General features: G+C 39.5%; 1 protein-coding gene across 1 annotated transcript in view; it reads right to left on the reverse strand.

The window, feature by feature from the left end:
• Positions 1-3,480, reverse strand: part of GADL1 (glutamate decarboxylase like 1) — a 112,704-nt gene extending 109,224 nt beyond the window's left edge. The window contains exon 1 of the mRNA XM_054516501.1: positions 3,464-3,480. The gene's annotated coding sequence lies outside the window, so the exon portion shown is untranslated. The remainder of the gene's footprint in view (positions 1-3,463) is intronic.
• Positions 3,481-16,548: the final 13,068 nt, after the last annotated feature.

The raw sequence follows: 16,548 nt of genomic DNA on the forward strand, positions 1-16,548 counted from the left end.
ACACACACAACATCAATCCCTTGTAACTACACCTGAGAGAACACTAAGAAATGTTCCATGTAGGTGGAGCTCAGGAGTGTAGTAGCAGCTGATGGCAGATGTGTCCCAAGGTCCTTCCTGCTGGAATCCTCTCTCTGACAGGGGCCAGAACTGGATGTTTAAGGAAGAAAACAGAGATCACATGTAGAGATACCATCCAAAAATGGATGGGAAGCATTAGCATTATGCAGCTTCCCAAACTATTGATGATGTATTTTTATTTTTTAGTCCATGCATTTGTCCTGTCACTTTTGAAACCTGCACAGACTTGTCAGGTACAGAACGACACTTTGCCCGGGCAGACCTAATTTTTTCCCAGCTTTTGTTGTATAAGTCTTGAATGTCTGGTCTGGGCCATTTTCTACAGTTTCTCTATCAGCTGGGAGAAGCAGGGCTTTCAGAGGGAAATTCCACTCATCATTAGATTAGTTATTGCAGGTGTTGGGGATGAGTTACTGCATGGAGATGTTTTTTTCCTCCATTAACCTAGAAGGGAGCCTTATGAAAGCCTCACTTCTGACAGCTATAGCTAGGTGACACAGATGCATTGCCAAAAGCATGCTTCTGGAATGCAAAGACACCTTAGCTCTAAATGGGTGATCCGAGGAACACAGAAAATAGAGTTAAAAGGAATCTTGAGAGGGTCCCTTTAACTGTACAGGGATTCTCTCAACATCTCAACTGAGTGATTCCATTGCTCTTTAGGATGGAGCTAGTTACTGGAATGACCTACTCACAGTATGTGTTTTCTTAATAAAGTCCAGGGCTCTGACACAATGAAAACTGAAATTAGTACAATATTTGACAACATACTTGACCTTTCCAAGAGAATGCACTATATAACAATAACAAAAACAACAATAAGATGTTTCAGAAAAGCTGAATCTGATCATGCAGTGAACTGCTAAACAGGAATCTGACCAGAATCTTTAAAGGGGGGAGATAATTAGGCAAATGTTCAAGATACAGAGCCTCATAAGAATGTCAAATGTCACAATTATCCATTTGCTTGATAAAAGAAGTGCTCTGTTGATTAAATTTTATTGCTCTCACTGCTTCCTGCTTTAAAGATTAAAACATCAGAATCAATTCTAAGACACCATTTTTTTGGGGAAGGGAAAGAGGTCCTCAGAGGTCAGCAGAGGTCCTCAGACAAATTCTGACCCACTCCTGAGGGCGTGTAACACCTTCTGCCTATCACAATCATAAAACCCTGAGTTCTGTGGCCTGTGCTGGTGAGATGGGCGGGGAGGGCCCACAGTTTTGGTTTCATCAGACCTTCTTTTGGGAAATCTAATCCACCCACCAACACCAACCATTCAGTGTAGCAGTCCTCACCAGCCATAAAAGCTGGCCACTGCAGGAAGCTAGGTGAAGAACATGGCACTTATACTCTGCTTTTCTGGTTCACCAGCAATCATCTGGCTTTAGGCAAACATGAAAAAGTCACAACCATTTGTGTTCCAGTCTGGTTCACCATGGTATTTCCATCCCAGTGTAATTTTATGCATCAGCACAAACCTGGAGTGACACAGGAGTTATTTCAGCCTGGCTATTTAAAGTTTCACAGAGATGAGCTGTTACAGTAGGTCTGTTTACATGAGAAGAGGGACATTGTGATTTACAGCTCATGACAGAATTTGAAAAGGCCAGCTGCTTTCACTCTGTACTACACAGTCGCTGGCTCTAGCATGAACCTGACCCATCAGTTTTGGAAATCCCTCTGCTTCTAGATGAGGCTATTTTCACATCTTGCTAATCATGTGTAGCAACCACAGCTACTGCTTCTGCCACCAAATCCACATGTATCAACTCCAGGCTTCTCTCCTGCTTATTCAGCTTTGTCACTGAGCTATGCCCTGCATGGTGTGGAGTGGTGCTGTGATACTACATTGTCTCTGAGCTTCTTGGCTCAAGCTTTCAATGGACTAGAAGCAACTTTAGGCTTGCTCCATCTCTACAGTGTAAAAGAAAAATGGGAACAGTGCAGCAATAGCAGCTGAGCAGCAGCAGCTGCAATCATAATATCTGTGAGGATTCCTGGAGAGATAAAGCAACTATAAGGAAGGGGAGGGAAAAAGTAGGACGTCCTTTAATGGAATTATCTTTTGATACACACAGATGCACAGGAGCTGAAGGATGCTCAGCCTGACATGTTGATATGACCAAAGTATCTGCCAAAGGACAGTGAATATCATTATCTCTGCTGTGCTAGGTTTTATCCTTAGCAGCACCATTATAAACTCCCCAAGACTTAGGCCAGTTTTCAGAAATAGAAACCCGAAGTTGGAGCTACATTTAGACACTGGCATCAAATGGTGAGTGGCAGCTCTTGCAGGCTCAGAACTTTTCACAGTTAACCCACCCATGTCTCAACATAAACTTAGCTGCTCAGGTCTGTGCTTCTGTTCCTAAAATCCTTGTGTGGTGAATCCACTTTCACCACACCCCAAATCCCAGCCCTGCCTGCTCATTAGCTTCTGATTCAGTATCCTGCCAACTAGCTTTGTGTTCACAATTCCATCAGAGCCTGCTATCACCTCTCACTGTGATTTCAACTGCTGAGCAGATTAACATTCAGAGGACACAAACAATAAACATTTTGCTTCATTACGTCTAACGAATAAATAAAATAGATTCTAGAAGTCCTCCCAACCTCTTCTTCATTCTTTATTGGTTTTGATGTACTGAGCCACAGTGTCCCAACCATGGCATATTTCTCTTGCATTCCACTTACTTCACCGTGAAATGACTCAATTCAGCCAAGAAGATTTGAAATACACACTAAAGGCAGTGTAAAACAGCACCCTTACCAAGTGTGAAAAAAGAAATATAGTTCATAAACAGGGTAGAAAGCATATTTAAAACAACTTCTAATGAACTCCAGAGGCAGCAGAGCTTGAACCAGAGAACATATCCCTGACATCAGCATCAGCTTTCAAAAAATCACATTGTCCACAGGTCATATATTTCACTGCATCTCTGAAGAAATGCTAAATCAATAAAATAGCTAAAGGTTGCCAATGAATCAGGCAGTGTTCTATAAAAAGCCAAGCATTATTGCTGCAGGGCAACTTAAGAGCTGAAGAAATATTTGCAAGGAAAAGGCCATACCTCCCACTGGAGCCCATTCATATTCAGTTGTTTGACACATTCCAGCGGACACCAGTGAGCAGTACCAGGAGCTGGAGCTGTGCTGGTCTGCTTGCTCTGCTTCAGCAGCTTTTTTGATGATGTGGGGTTTCTAACACACTGTCAGTTTGAGTGTTCCCCCTCCCTGAGCCTGGATATTAGCACCCTTATGAAAACTCAAGCTTGCATTGGCAACACACTCACCAATTAATGTCTGTGTTACCTTGGCACCCTTATATCCAGATTGCACATTCCACACTCAGCCTTCAAAGGGCCACAGAATTACCCATACCTGGCAATTGTGAAATCAGAGCTGGGAACCTTCTAACAATTCACAGTACATCATTGGTTTAATTGTTTCTGTATATACCACAGGATACAAGCCATCTTCTTGCTGAGGGGAATATACAGAGGAGAATAAAATATTAGGTGAAAGCAATTTTGATATTCTACTGCAAACCCAGAAACTAAGTTTATTGGTGTCATAGACTACTTTTGGGTTTTGTTTCCTTCATGTGCTGACATCCATCTTATGGAGTGGAGTCCTTAGAAAATCAGACTATCATACTCATCTGACTCGGTTTTTATAGAAGTAAAAATAAAGCTCTGTGTCCATTTCCTGAACTCATGCAGAACACTTTGATCCTTTTAGGCTATCAATTTTAAAAGAGGGAACAGCAGTCTGAAAGCCAAATCAGTGTTGATGGGGAGGCTAAGAACTACTGGAACTAAGATTATCTTAATTTCATGCAGAAGCTTGGACTAGAACTTTTATCTCTCAGTGTAAACATTCTAAAAAGTGCTCTCTTTTCAGTCATGGGAACATACGACTTCTGCAGTAGTTTCAGAAAATAATAATCCATTCCAGAAGTATATAGTACATATATCATGTCTTGGCAACACAGTTCTCTATTCTGCTTTCCTGTTGCTAAAAATAAAGGTTTTTCAAAACCATACTTTCAATATGCATTTAATATTTACATACAGGCTGTTTCTGACAAAACAGGGCTTTTGGATAAGCTTCAGTGAGCACTGTGTTCAGCTCCACTACTGAGAGTATCACAGCTCTCTGCAGATATATCCTCCCACTGTTACCACCAACACTGACACAAAAAAGGGGTCTTATTCTCCTCACAGTCACTCTCCTGAAAGCTTCACAATTGGAAAAGACCAATCTCACCTACATTTCATTACTCACCCCAAAGAATTTGAAAGTGCAGGGCAATGTCAGAGAGAATTTAGGCTTTATGCATGTTTTACTCATAAATGTTGTTCAAGTTTGGCCCTACATCTATACCTCTCTTCCTCTACATGCTTCCATGCTAGATTCACTTCTCATAGGCACTTAGCAATGGCAAAGACAACATTTTCAAGCAGATGACTTTGTGGGTGACCAAATGCTCACCAGCTAAATACACATCAAAATTGTTTTCCTTATTTTTTAGGAAGGCAGCCCAGAAAGACTTATGGATTCCAAAATGTTTACCACCATGTGTATTTCAATATTGTGCTTGCTGGCAGATGGTGATTAAAAAACTTCTTTTCAGCTACCAGTTCTGTGGAACACTTACTTAGAATACATCAGTTTGTTCTTTCTCCTGTGATAGACCCACTGGATCCTCACAATGTATGGGTTACAAATATTTTCCATTTCTTCATACCTTTCTGATGTCATACTCTGAGATACTGGGCAATGAGAAGCAATGTCAGACAGTATATGCCTAATTAGTCTCCTTGTAAATTCAGCAGGCATTTCCATTTATCGTTGCAGTGATTTTTATCCCCTTGAAATTATCTGTTTGATCCCAATTGCTTTTTATCATTTTCCTGAGCAGAGCATTTTTCTTGTAATAGTTTTAAATGTATTTCTGCAAAACAGTTGTCCTTTTAGCCCTAATATTAAAAAAATAATTCTCTGCTGCACAGTATTTTTTGTCATTATGCTGTATCCCTTTTCTACAACACTGATTTCTTTTTCATATTCAAACCTGACACAAGTGGCATAAGCGGGTGGGATGATGAGCAAAATTCAGCCCATGTATCTTCAAGCACAGAAAGATTAAACCAAAAAATTAATTAGGCCTAAGTAAGAAAAGCTGTACTGCAGGAATGACAAAGCAGAGCATCTCAAATGTTGAATGTGTGTGTTTCTTACAAGTGAACATTTACAGATGCAGAGGGTACAGATACAGATCTTTTTTCTTTTCCACAAATTCTGATTCACAGAATGTCATTAACAACACCAACTGACTAAGTTTAACAAAGATGGGTGTTCTTGTAAAATTCTCATCAAATGTAACATTTATATCCTTCACTCATACAAGTCTTTGGTATTAACACAATAATTATTCCCACAAAATAACTGCAGATTAGTTTGCATTGTTCACCATTTATCAGGCTCTGAAATGAGCACAGAACATACCTAGAGTAGGACCCCTCCAAATTTCTGTGGAGTGAATCTTGTGGTTTTTATTGTGGTAGAAGGAGAAATCTATGGTAAGCACCTTTAATTTTGTATTCTAGATGAGCAATATATATATGTACAAGCTCCTAACAACAGGGTGAATCTTGCCACTGATTTCCAAAGCTGTTAGGCAAACCCTAAAAAGTGCACTGAACATATTCCCATTTCTTTCTCATGAGTGCAAATAATGCTGGGCACAGCATGACTCCCCCTGCTCGGGTGTTAAATGGAGGCTGGAAAAAGCAGATGGCTTTTTGTTACTGGGATGCTGAGGGTACCACAGGGAAAAGACAGTTAAGGATCTAACTAAATCAACATTTCTGCAGTAAAAAAAACCGAGCCATTGGTAGAATGTGTGCAACTTTTATAGCATTATTTGTGTTTCTTTAGGCTTGGGATATGGTATTGTAGTGGTATCACCTCTCTGGCTGAAGTGTGTCAAATCTTAAGTGTACAGGTTCTGAAAGAAGCAGACCGCTTAAAAAGATATATGAATGGTGAAATCTTTAAACAGTTGATGACTATGCCTACAAGACCTTTTCAGATGATATATTATGGCATGTATCTCCATCTTTTTCTCCCCATACTATTCAAAATGTTAAAACTGTCTCTGATTATGATTTGTGTCTGAGCTAAGAATACAGACTCTGATCAGCTACAGCTGCTTTATCATACTTCTTAGTAGGTGTAAACTGAGATATTTCTACTGTATTTCTCATGCCCAGGTTTGCTCTTTTCACCTCCACAAGAACATTGGCTTTGCAGTTAGTGACTTGGAAACCTGCTTTGGTATCAGGATCGAGGAAAACAGATCACAATTGCCAACAACCAAGGACTGTCCAACTTTGGACCCTTCTCCAGGAATGAACTGCCCAAGCTCACACAATGCTCTACTGGACAGGTCACTGAAGGCTTGGCTACCACTGGACTCTCCCATTAGCTCTTTCTGATGTGATCATAAAGAATTAAGTGCTCCAGCACATTCAGTCAAGCAAGGTCACAAAGAAGAAAATTAATGTCACGTTACATTTGATCTGGTGTCAGCAAGGTTCATTTTCAATAGAGGTTGTGTCAGTAGGGCTCAGGTTATTGAACTCTTCCAGCCACTCCTCTTATCTGATTGATAGCTTTCAGGTGTGTTGGACCTTGCTGAAATCCTCTGGCCACTGTGGAGTAGAATAATGCACTGTAATTTCACCATTTCATTTTAAATCTCAGCTGAAAAACAGCTGTTCCCCAAGTCTATAATTTACTGTGGCTGACTACTCCTTCTACTGTTACTTATCCAGGTAGCTATATTATTTAACTCTGTGAAGCACATTGGAATACAGCTTACCTGGGGAACACTAGTAAGTAGAGAATGAAGTGGGACTCTTAAATCAGATTTCACTGATGGCTTTGAAGAGCTTCTAAAAATTCTCACCTGGTGCTTCCCAATATAGTCATTCTTTATACATCTATTCCATAATATGACATAAAAGGAATTTTTGGCTTCAGTCCTTCTACTTTCTGATTCCAGCAGCTCCTGAAAATCTTTCAGATCAAAGAACCGATGGCAGTTTGTCATCTTTGCAATGATGCATTTTTAAAAGGTATAGCTGGTGCAAGAAGTTACATGTACCTTTTCTGCATCAGTGCATTTTTCTAATTAAGTAAGATTCCCTGTTTCTGCAGGCTCGACTGGTCAGATAATGGAGTGCAGTGAGATTTGTCCTGAGCTGAATGCTGCAACAGGGACAAAATTAATGCTGGGAGAAAAATTACATGAGAGGTAAAATTAAGTGGAATGATTGCAGTGCAACTATATAATTCACTTCTAAATTATTAGAAAAATTACAAAAGTGTTAATCTTTTAGCAATTAATGTGCCAAATTAATCCCCAGTTTTTATAGTCCATTAGAATCTAATAGAAACGCAGAAAAAAATCTTGTGAAGAACCTTTCTTTAAGCAAGCTGCAGAACTTGGTTGAAAATTATATCCTTACTACACAACACCACACGATTTTTTTTATTCTTAGGGTATAAAAAAAAGGATACATTTTATAATGACATTCTGGTTTTGCAAGACTTTCATATTTAGGGATTTCTAGCCAACCCATTCCTGCCTTGTGGAGACAGGATCTTTATTTGGACCCTGCCTGCTGGGTAACATATGACTAATTTTGTCACTGTCTGCAATGTTTTCCTTTCTATCTTCAGATACCTGGTCAATTCAAATTGAAAATGAGCCCAGGACTGTCACTTACTGCATGCATTTACAAGGCAAGCGGTGTGCTCATTGCAACTTGTTCTTTAGTTAATTTTCAGCAGGGATATAAAAAAAAAAGAGAGAAATGTGAAAAACTGTCTTTGTTTGACTTTTACTTCAGCAGTGTGGGTTCATGATGAGTAAATTGACAGAGGAGTAGGTCTTGGGCAAAGAGATGCAGAGTAACCAGTGGCCATAGAATCCCAAAAGTGAGCTACAGAAAGGCAGGCTGCACAAAAACCCTGGTCAGCTTTCAAGTTGGATTTCAAAGTGCTGTACATGCCCATGTGATAGCAGAGCTTCTGATCAACCACGGGGATCAGTAGCTTCTCAGATATGTAGCTAGACACAGATTTAGAGACCTTATAAGGAGCAAAGGGTCTTAGTTAAATATTCTTTGTGGGAAGGGAAAATGCAAATGAATGAGTCACGGCTTCAATTAACATCAAGCACACTCTAATGGCCAGCTTCATTCTGGCTGATTCATCATGTAAAGCTACATGTACCCCTGCAGAATGTATAACTAGGGGTTTACTAGTGCAGTCACCCAGCTTGCAGAGTTCCTCTGCTGGTTCAGGACATGAAAGTACTCTAAGCCTATGACTGCCATGACACACCAAGATTCAGGATTTATACTTACACAGGGCAGCACTGCATCCCCAAAAAGTCCTGTTCAGAAAGATGTGGTCATGATGGATAACTGATTAAGGTAGTCTGAAAAAATAAGCCTCTTTGCAAGAGTCATAGAGCAGTGAAATGCTATAAATAGAAAGAGAACATAATCTACATGGAGAAAGGTTGTCATTTAAAAAGTATAGAATTAATCAATACATCTCTGATCCTGTTATCCCCTTATAGCAAGGTTTTGCCATTGAGAGGCAAGGACCTTACTCTGACACTGTTATTAGACTATTTCCTCTTACCAATAAGCCAATTATTTTGGATTAATGATTAATGAAATTCAAAATATTAAAAGCCGTAAGATTTCCAATTACTAGTTACTGCATCAAGACCAATGATTGTGTGCAGTTGAAATTGAAGAAATCTTTCAAAAGAAAACATTGAATTGTGATTTTCTACATTAGAAATTTTCAAGAACCCAACACTATTCTACATAAATGATTTCCAGTGATTAATTATTCTCCTTGTTAGAAAGACATACCTTATTTCTCTGAATCCCAATATCCACAATCATGAATAAGTACTACAAAAATCTCTTTTTTTGTATTATTCCAGGACCAAAAATAAAGCTAGAAAAACAACTGATATCTGGTACTGGACAAAAGAGATCCCTACATAGCTTATAACTTGTACTTGTACCTAATGTCTGAACTGGAAATGTGAAATCAGTTGCTACAATATTTTTCTTTCAGGAAGGAAGATATTTTTCTCCTCTAAGGAGCAAAACATAGTGACTGAAAACCTCAGGTTTGATTTTATTTTTAACCAACAATTAGTCACAAAATGGGACAAAGCTGAACACAACACTTGAGTACCAATGAAGGGCTAACAAGGAAAAATGTACAGATTCACCACAAAGAGAAGGCCTGATTCAAGTGATGCAGACACATGGGAATGGATTTTGAGTATGCTACTTTTGAGGAATGCTCTTATTGGCCAAAACACAACACTAAGAAACAATGTTCATGTGTATATTACATCACATTGCAACAGTTTGCAGAGCTATTTAACAAAATCATCTGCCAATTTTAATTCCCAGCATGGACTGCAGCAAAGATATGCAGGCTTCCACCAGCTGATGCCATAGCCCATCTTCTAGAACCAAACAGAAATGAAAATGTTTTCAGGTACTGCATTAACACTGAAAATTACCATCCTACCTTTCACCAGACTTAAAATTCTTGAGCATTTTTTATCTTTCTGGTTTTAAAATCTGAAAAACAAAAAAACTTTCCTTAGAAGTAAAAGCCATCATGGAGAAAGATCAAATCTGAGAAAGAGAATGCTCAATGGTGAGCCAAAAACTTCCCTGCTCATCCTTGGCTGATGCTATAGTAATAGGGAATATTGAATGTGTTGGAAAACTGCAAGGTTCACTTCCCCTTTGCTGAACCTCTTCTCACTCAATGACCAGCTAAAGGGATTCTGTCATTCCTTCATTAGCACTGCTGACAATCACCTTCTGCTCTGGATGAAAAAGGCACAGGATTGTGATAAGGGGAAAAAAGCTGTTTGGATCAGGTTTCTAAATCAAGAAAATCATAAAAATCACTGATTTTATCCCGGGCAGACATTCATAAACTCCAATACTCACATTTATTCATCCAGTTTCCTCATGGACTTCTCAAGGATTCACGTGATAGGAAATCATGCAAGTAGTCACGATGAAATTTACTTTTAAACCAAGTATTACTCCTCCTCAGCTCCTTCCCATTTACCAGTATTTTTAACCTGCTCAGATACTCAGAATTCAGAGCAATCTGTTTTAAAAACAATATTAATTCCTTTTATTTCATATTAGAAAAAAAGACAAGTTGTCAAGCACAATCAATAGTCTTCATTTTCCAGGAACAATAAAGCCAGCCTACCTAGGTTTGCATTGTTTTTCTTGTGTGAGATCCACAGGGGCTGTCTTCCACTTTTGGCACAGAAATTCCAATGCATCCTAAATTTTATTAACACATGAGACAGCAAGACATTGTTTGTGGCTAAATTCTGCTAAGATCTCTGCTGCTAGGCAACCTGCCTTAAGCACAGTGTGAATAAGGTCAGTCAAGTTTCTAGGTCAGCAGGATGTATTTTCTGTGAACAAAATTTGGTGGCAGACTTGATCTCACTCTTGAATCCAAGTTATCCCTTACTCTGCATCCCTCCCTGTCTTGTATTCGGGTCAGCTCCTTATCAGCTTTGAAATACTGCAAGGATGAGGCACCTCCTCACACAGGCTGGTGCTCTGACTAACACAGGCCTCTTGGGGAGGCCAGTTATTGCAATGCACTTTAGCCTGGAAACCTGATGAACGTTCTGCCATGCTGCAAACACACACTGCAGACCCTGGGCAGGTGCTGGGACAAGGACTTAGTAAAGTATGCTAAGTGCAAACAGAATGGCTGCAACTGCTATGAGATTACACCTCTCATGCCAGGTCACATCTGAGGACAGGCTGGAGCCACTCCAAGCCAACAAAAAGCCTTTCTGCTTTTTCTGCAGCTCCCCAGAACCTCAGAATCTGCAGGAATCCATAACTCAGTGTAGGGAACAAGTGCAGTGCCCCCACCACAGCAGAGACACACTGGAAACGCAGAAATTAAGGCTTTAGTGCTAGAGGCTTAAGGGCCAAGGGCCAAATGACTTCATGTTATGGGCCCAGATTCACCACAAGTAACTTCAGGCCCTCCACTGAGGCATCCCATCCCTAGGTTTCCTCTGTATCTTCAGGGAGCAGCTCAGATGGTACCTGCAGGTAAGTTAGATGTTTTAGCCCACGTGCTTCAGCTGAGTGTGTCTGATGAAATGGGGTGAGCAAGGAGCATGGATCACTTTATGATACCTGACCAGCTGCAGGGGTTGCACTACAGCTCACTACAGCCTCATTCAGTAGTGACGTGATGTCCCCTGACTCCAGCTAGCAACAGCTGTAGGTCTGAATTGCTGGAATAGCTAAGAACCATGTCCTGCACCATATTAGGAAAACACCCAAACAACAGTTTCCAGTTTATATGTCATATTTTCCAAAACACATTTGTCCTGAAGATCTGGATGGTTAAGAAAAATGGATTACCTGCCAAAATCACCCAAATTCTTCTTTATTTTGACACTGGATCTAGACAAATATTAAGTAATGAATGCACAGCATATGAACATATATATGGTTGAATACTAATCCTTGCTACTGTGTGGCAAAATTCATCAAGGAGAGTTTTGATCTAGCTTTAAAACACTGCAAGCAGTGAACTGTGTCTATGCATTTTAAATAGCCTGAATGCATAATAGAGTGATTTTTTTTCCATTATTTCTTACATAAAAGACAGGTGAGGGGAGCACACATGTAATACACATGGTGTGGGGGATTTTGCCTCATGTCATATTATGCTATGAAAAATATGTCTGAAGTTTTATTCAGAGTTTTTGCCACTCCAAACAGAATTGTCATATTCACGTTTAAAATAAGTTTGGCCATTAAATCTTCAAATAAAAGCAAACCATTAGCCATCCTCATTATAAAGCTGCACCTGGCAGACATGAGAAGTGCTTCCTGAAAGACAATGGACCAAATGGAGATGGCAATGAAAGCGTTTTGCAGAACAAGAACAAAAAGTAATGTGCATAAAATCCCCATTTTGATGACCAAAGCAGTCACTGTTACAGTGGGGGAACTCAAAATCTTCATGAAGTCAAACAAAACACTTTGAGTCAGTGACTATGTGCTGTCTAAATTACATAATTCCAGGGCAGAGGGGTTTTTTTACTACCAGATGGTTGTTGCTCCAGTTGTGGTAGCCTAGATATGTGCTGACATCTAGTGGGCCTTTACAGAATAAATACAGCCCAAACACTTATTAATTAGCAATAAAGAATAATAATCTCAGATTCAAAAACTTATTTTCTCGTTTTTCTTCCTTTCCCTCCACAGCGCATGGAATTGTGTTCTAGATAACTGAATTTTAGTGATTATTATGTTTTTCAATATTTGTTCAAGCTGATGTTTTCTAAAGCACTGTTCCCATTGACACCATGCTGTGTCCTTTGGGAAAATCCACCTGGAGGCATTTCTTGAGTGACAATCACCATGTGTTTAAGCAGAGACTGTAAAATTGAAAATGAAATAGATGGGAGTGCAGTTCTGCATGTCTGGAGCCACAGTAGGATCTGTATTACACCTGATTTGATCAGAGGCTCCTTAAGCTATTCCTACTAAATTCAGATCAACATTTGTCTTTAAGCAGTTGTTTACCTATTATTGTAAGTAAATGGCTACAAATAGCCTTTAAATGATCATTTAGTTTACTACTGTCTTGAAAACACCTTACTATATTGTAGATATCAATGAATATTTATGAGATAACAGTCAAAACTCTACTTAGAAACCCACTTTCCATAGTATTTACTCCATCTTCATTTAGCACATATTTCTGTTCATTTGCAAAACCATGCATGCAGTACACTCCTCACTCAGGATAACTAAACTAAGGAGAAACTACTAGAACCTTAACTACTGATTTCAAAGTAAACTGAAAGAGGAAACACGACCAGAAAATCAACTGCCTTTAGGAAGAACTGATTTGGGATACTAAAAACTCCTGCTTAGGTTTCAGCTGATTTTAGAGTCCCCACCAATGAGAAAGGCTTTTATGACTTGAGAAATAAGACATCTGGAGGTTTTACAGTGATGTATGTGGTGAGAGAACCCCAGGCATATTCAAACCCTAAAAAGAAGGTCTATACCACCTCCAAGGGGTCCCTGAGGCTGTCTTTTAACCAGCTTTGATTTCCAGGACATAGTCTTTTAGGCTAAAGGAATAGGCTGTTCCAGAAGACCCCAGGTCACAGAAAGGGAGAGGAATTATATGCTGAACTAGCACTGAAGAGATTTATTCTGAAGGGAGAAAACGGAAAACATCCTCATAGCTGGCACATATGTGCTGTCACTGTTTTCACACAATCACTGGGGCCTCTGACATGTATCCACCAGTGTCCCAATAACCCAGCATGGTCAGCTCCTCATGAATAGGTCATTACTTATCACTTGCATGACATTCATTTTGGGGGTATTACAATTCAAGTGCCTGCTCAGCTGGTACCCAATAAAGAGTCTTGCCACATAATGCTATTTTTCATTTCTCGCCTCAATGTAAGACCTGCTAGTGATTTATCAGCTGTAGCAAAGCACAAAGCCATAATTTTCTTTTATTGAACTCGCTCTGGGTAGCCATCACTCTGCAGAAATGCAGATGGTCATCTTATTCTTATTCTTAGCAACGGGATGAATGCCACAACTCTGCTGACATAGACAGCAAAGCAGCCATTTATAATAGTAAGAGAAGCATTCAATTTAATATCTGTGTTAGCTGCACATAGTTAGGCTTTTTGGACATGGTTGTTATAGGATCCTGCTCTACTAATACTTCAGGACTTTACAGCATTTAGGCAAATTTTCATAGCATGTGTACTGGCATCCAGGTGCGACTTCTGTGCTATGGCAAATGAAACTGAGCTATACCTCCCTATATATACAGCTGGCCTCCAATTGAACTCTAATCATAATCAGGCTTTATGATGTGTATTTGAGGTAGTGCCATTTTGTAATCTGTCCACCTCTCTCTTCTCTTATTTCAATTTTCAGGGGCATCCACACAGTGCAGATGAAATTCTGGTTCTGGATCAGAACCGATGAATTTGAGTGAATTAAATGTATTTAACTATTTCATTGTCAATGGAATTAAGGAGATGACTTGCAGCTTCCCTTTTGTTTCAGAAAATATAGATTTAGGGAATTTCTGGTGCCAGCACGATACACAAAACACAGTTTCTCTGTTCTAGGGTGAGAAGAGTGGCAGTGAATAATTCACGGCAACTAGTGGAGTGCCCAGAGACTTGCCCTCTGATAACCAGCGAGTTTGGGGAGAACAAAAATATGGCGTTGAATATTAAACAGAAAGGGGCAGGTGTTTTCTAATAAGCACCCTGCTGGATCCTGCAAAGGGCCCCCACAGACCTTAACAGCTGAATCTGGAATGTGCTTCATTTCATCACAGAACCAGCTATTGCCACAGCAACGACTCTTGACTAATAATTCAAAGAAACAAAACAGAGATGCAAGTCAAATCCAGAAATTAGAGTATTTAATCGTTTAGAATAAGGGGAGATTTACCTAGCATTTTCAGTGGATGGATTCAGAGCAAAAATTCATCCAACATCTGCTAATGCCACATTTTAGTATTGCCTCTTCAATCAGAGTAAATTATATAGCTTAAGTGTTCATATCACCAATTAATCTCTTCTGAATCAGATCTGCATATTAGTTGCTTGAAATAGGCTTAATATAGCCATAATTGTACAAAACATGAATACCATTTTTCATAATAATTAGGTAGTCACTTTGCCCTTTTTCCCAATTTGTCTAAATGTTCATATTTACATTAGAAGTTAGCAGTTAATTTTATCTATATAACCCTTCTCAATTACTCCATTGATCTGTCAATAGAACCTTCAGCTTAAGGCACCAAACCTGTGCAAAGGACAAGGACTCAACGTTCACTGTATCAATTTCCTAAGAGGTCCATTTGAGAGGATTGGAACTCTGCTCCAACAAGCACACAGCAAGGAAGAAAATAAGATATTTCCCACCTTGGAAAAGGCTCAGTGGGAGGAACCAGGCACACTGACCGTCAGATCCTTTCCTCCTAAGTTGAGAGCAGGCCAGGAGCTTGCTGTGAGAGGGCCATGGAGCCTTGCAGAGCAACTGCCTTGTGCCAAAACTACCCAAGCATTGCAGTGCTCTTCCATAGCACAATCTGAGTGCCTCATTTGCTACAAAGACCCCAAAAGTGACTAGGAGATAATTACTCTGACCTCTGCTTGTTGGACGCTGATAGAGAGAGAGTTGATAGCAGCACCACGAACTGTCCTCATGTTTCATTTCTTGATGTGCTGTAAACCTTTGACTTGCTGCCAAAGTTTAAGGTTGCTTTATGAGATAATCCCAGCTAAGTTCAGTTTCTATGCATCTTCCTGCCCTTCTGCTGGAGACAGGGGCATGATGTAGTTAGCTAAGAAAAGAAACACAAAAGCTTAAGGACTATGAATAATGATCTTGAATAAGTTCTTGCATTTGCAAAACAGAGATAATACTATTTACCCTCATATTAAATTTATAAAATACTTTTCCCCTGCTGGAGTCCCTAAATCCCTTATTAGACCACCAAGAATTCTCTTATACGTTTCCTGCTGGTTTTAATCGTCTACTCTCAATTTCAAGGATATTTTCCTAAAAAAAGAAACAACAAAACCAAACAAACAAAAATCTGCATTTCAGAAACAAACACAGTAGCACTCAGGAAGAGCATGAGACTTGGCTTGCAATAATAACTTAAAAGATACTCTAAATGCTTTATTAATCCATGGTGTTGACAGCTCGGAATACCAAATTATCTGTGTTGCCTTGAGCCATGAAAATATCCCATGAGATACGAAAGTCCACCTTGAGACAGCATTGAAGCCAAAGCTTTGATCCTCAAGGCTGACTTGAGTAAATCATTATTTTTAAACTCTTTAATCCCTCATGCATCCGTAGCACATAATTTTAGTAATGCATTTGACTTAAAGTACTTTTTACTTCAGAATTCAATCCAACTTCTACTGCAAATAAAGTCAGAGCTCCCAGGGGCTCCAGAGAGAAGAATTACACCTGCTCTACTGACAATTCTCCATTGAACTGATGAGACGACAAAAACTGGATGTCATCAGGGACCATCATTTTACATTCTTTAGGTGTTGTTTACTCTTTTACTGTATTTCAGTGCAGCATTTTCTGCAGAGGAGGAGTGCAAGAATTAGAAATCCAGAGGTCTTTAATTTCAGTTCTTGCTCCCACACAGGATCATGAGATGACTGCTAGAAAATAACCACAGATATCACCCTTAGTAGCAGACAGCACCTTCCATCAGCTCAGATACACCAAGCTAAGGTTTGGGACCTTACCCAC

The sequence above is a fragment of the Molothrus ater genome, chromosome 1, assembly GCF_012460135.2.
Source record: "Molothrus ater isolate BHLD 08-10-18 breed brown headed cowbird chromosome 1, BPBGC_Mater_1.1, whole genome shotgun sequence".
Classification (NCBI taxonomy): domain Eukaryota; kingdom Metazoa; phylum Chordata; class Aves; order Passeriformes; family Icteridae; genus Molothrus; species Molothrus ater.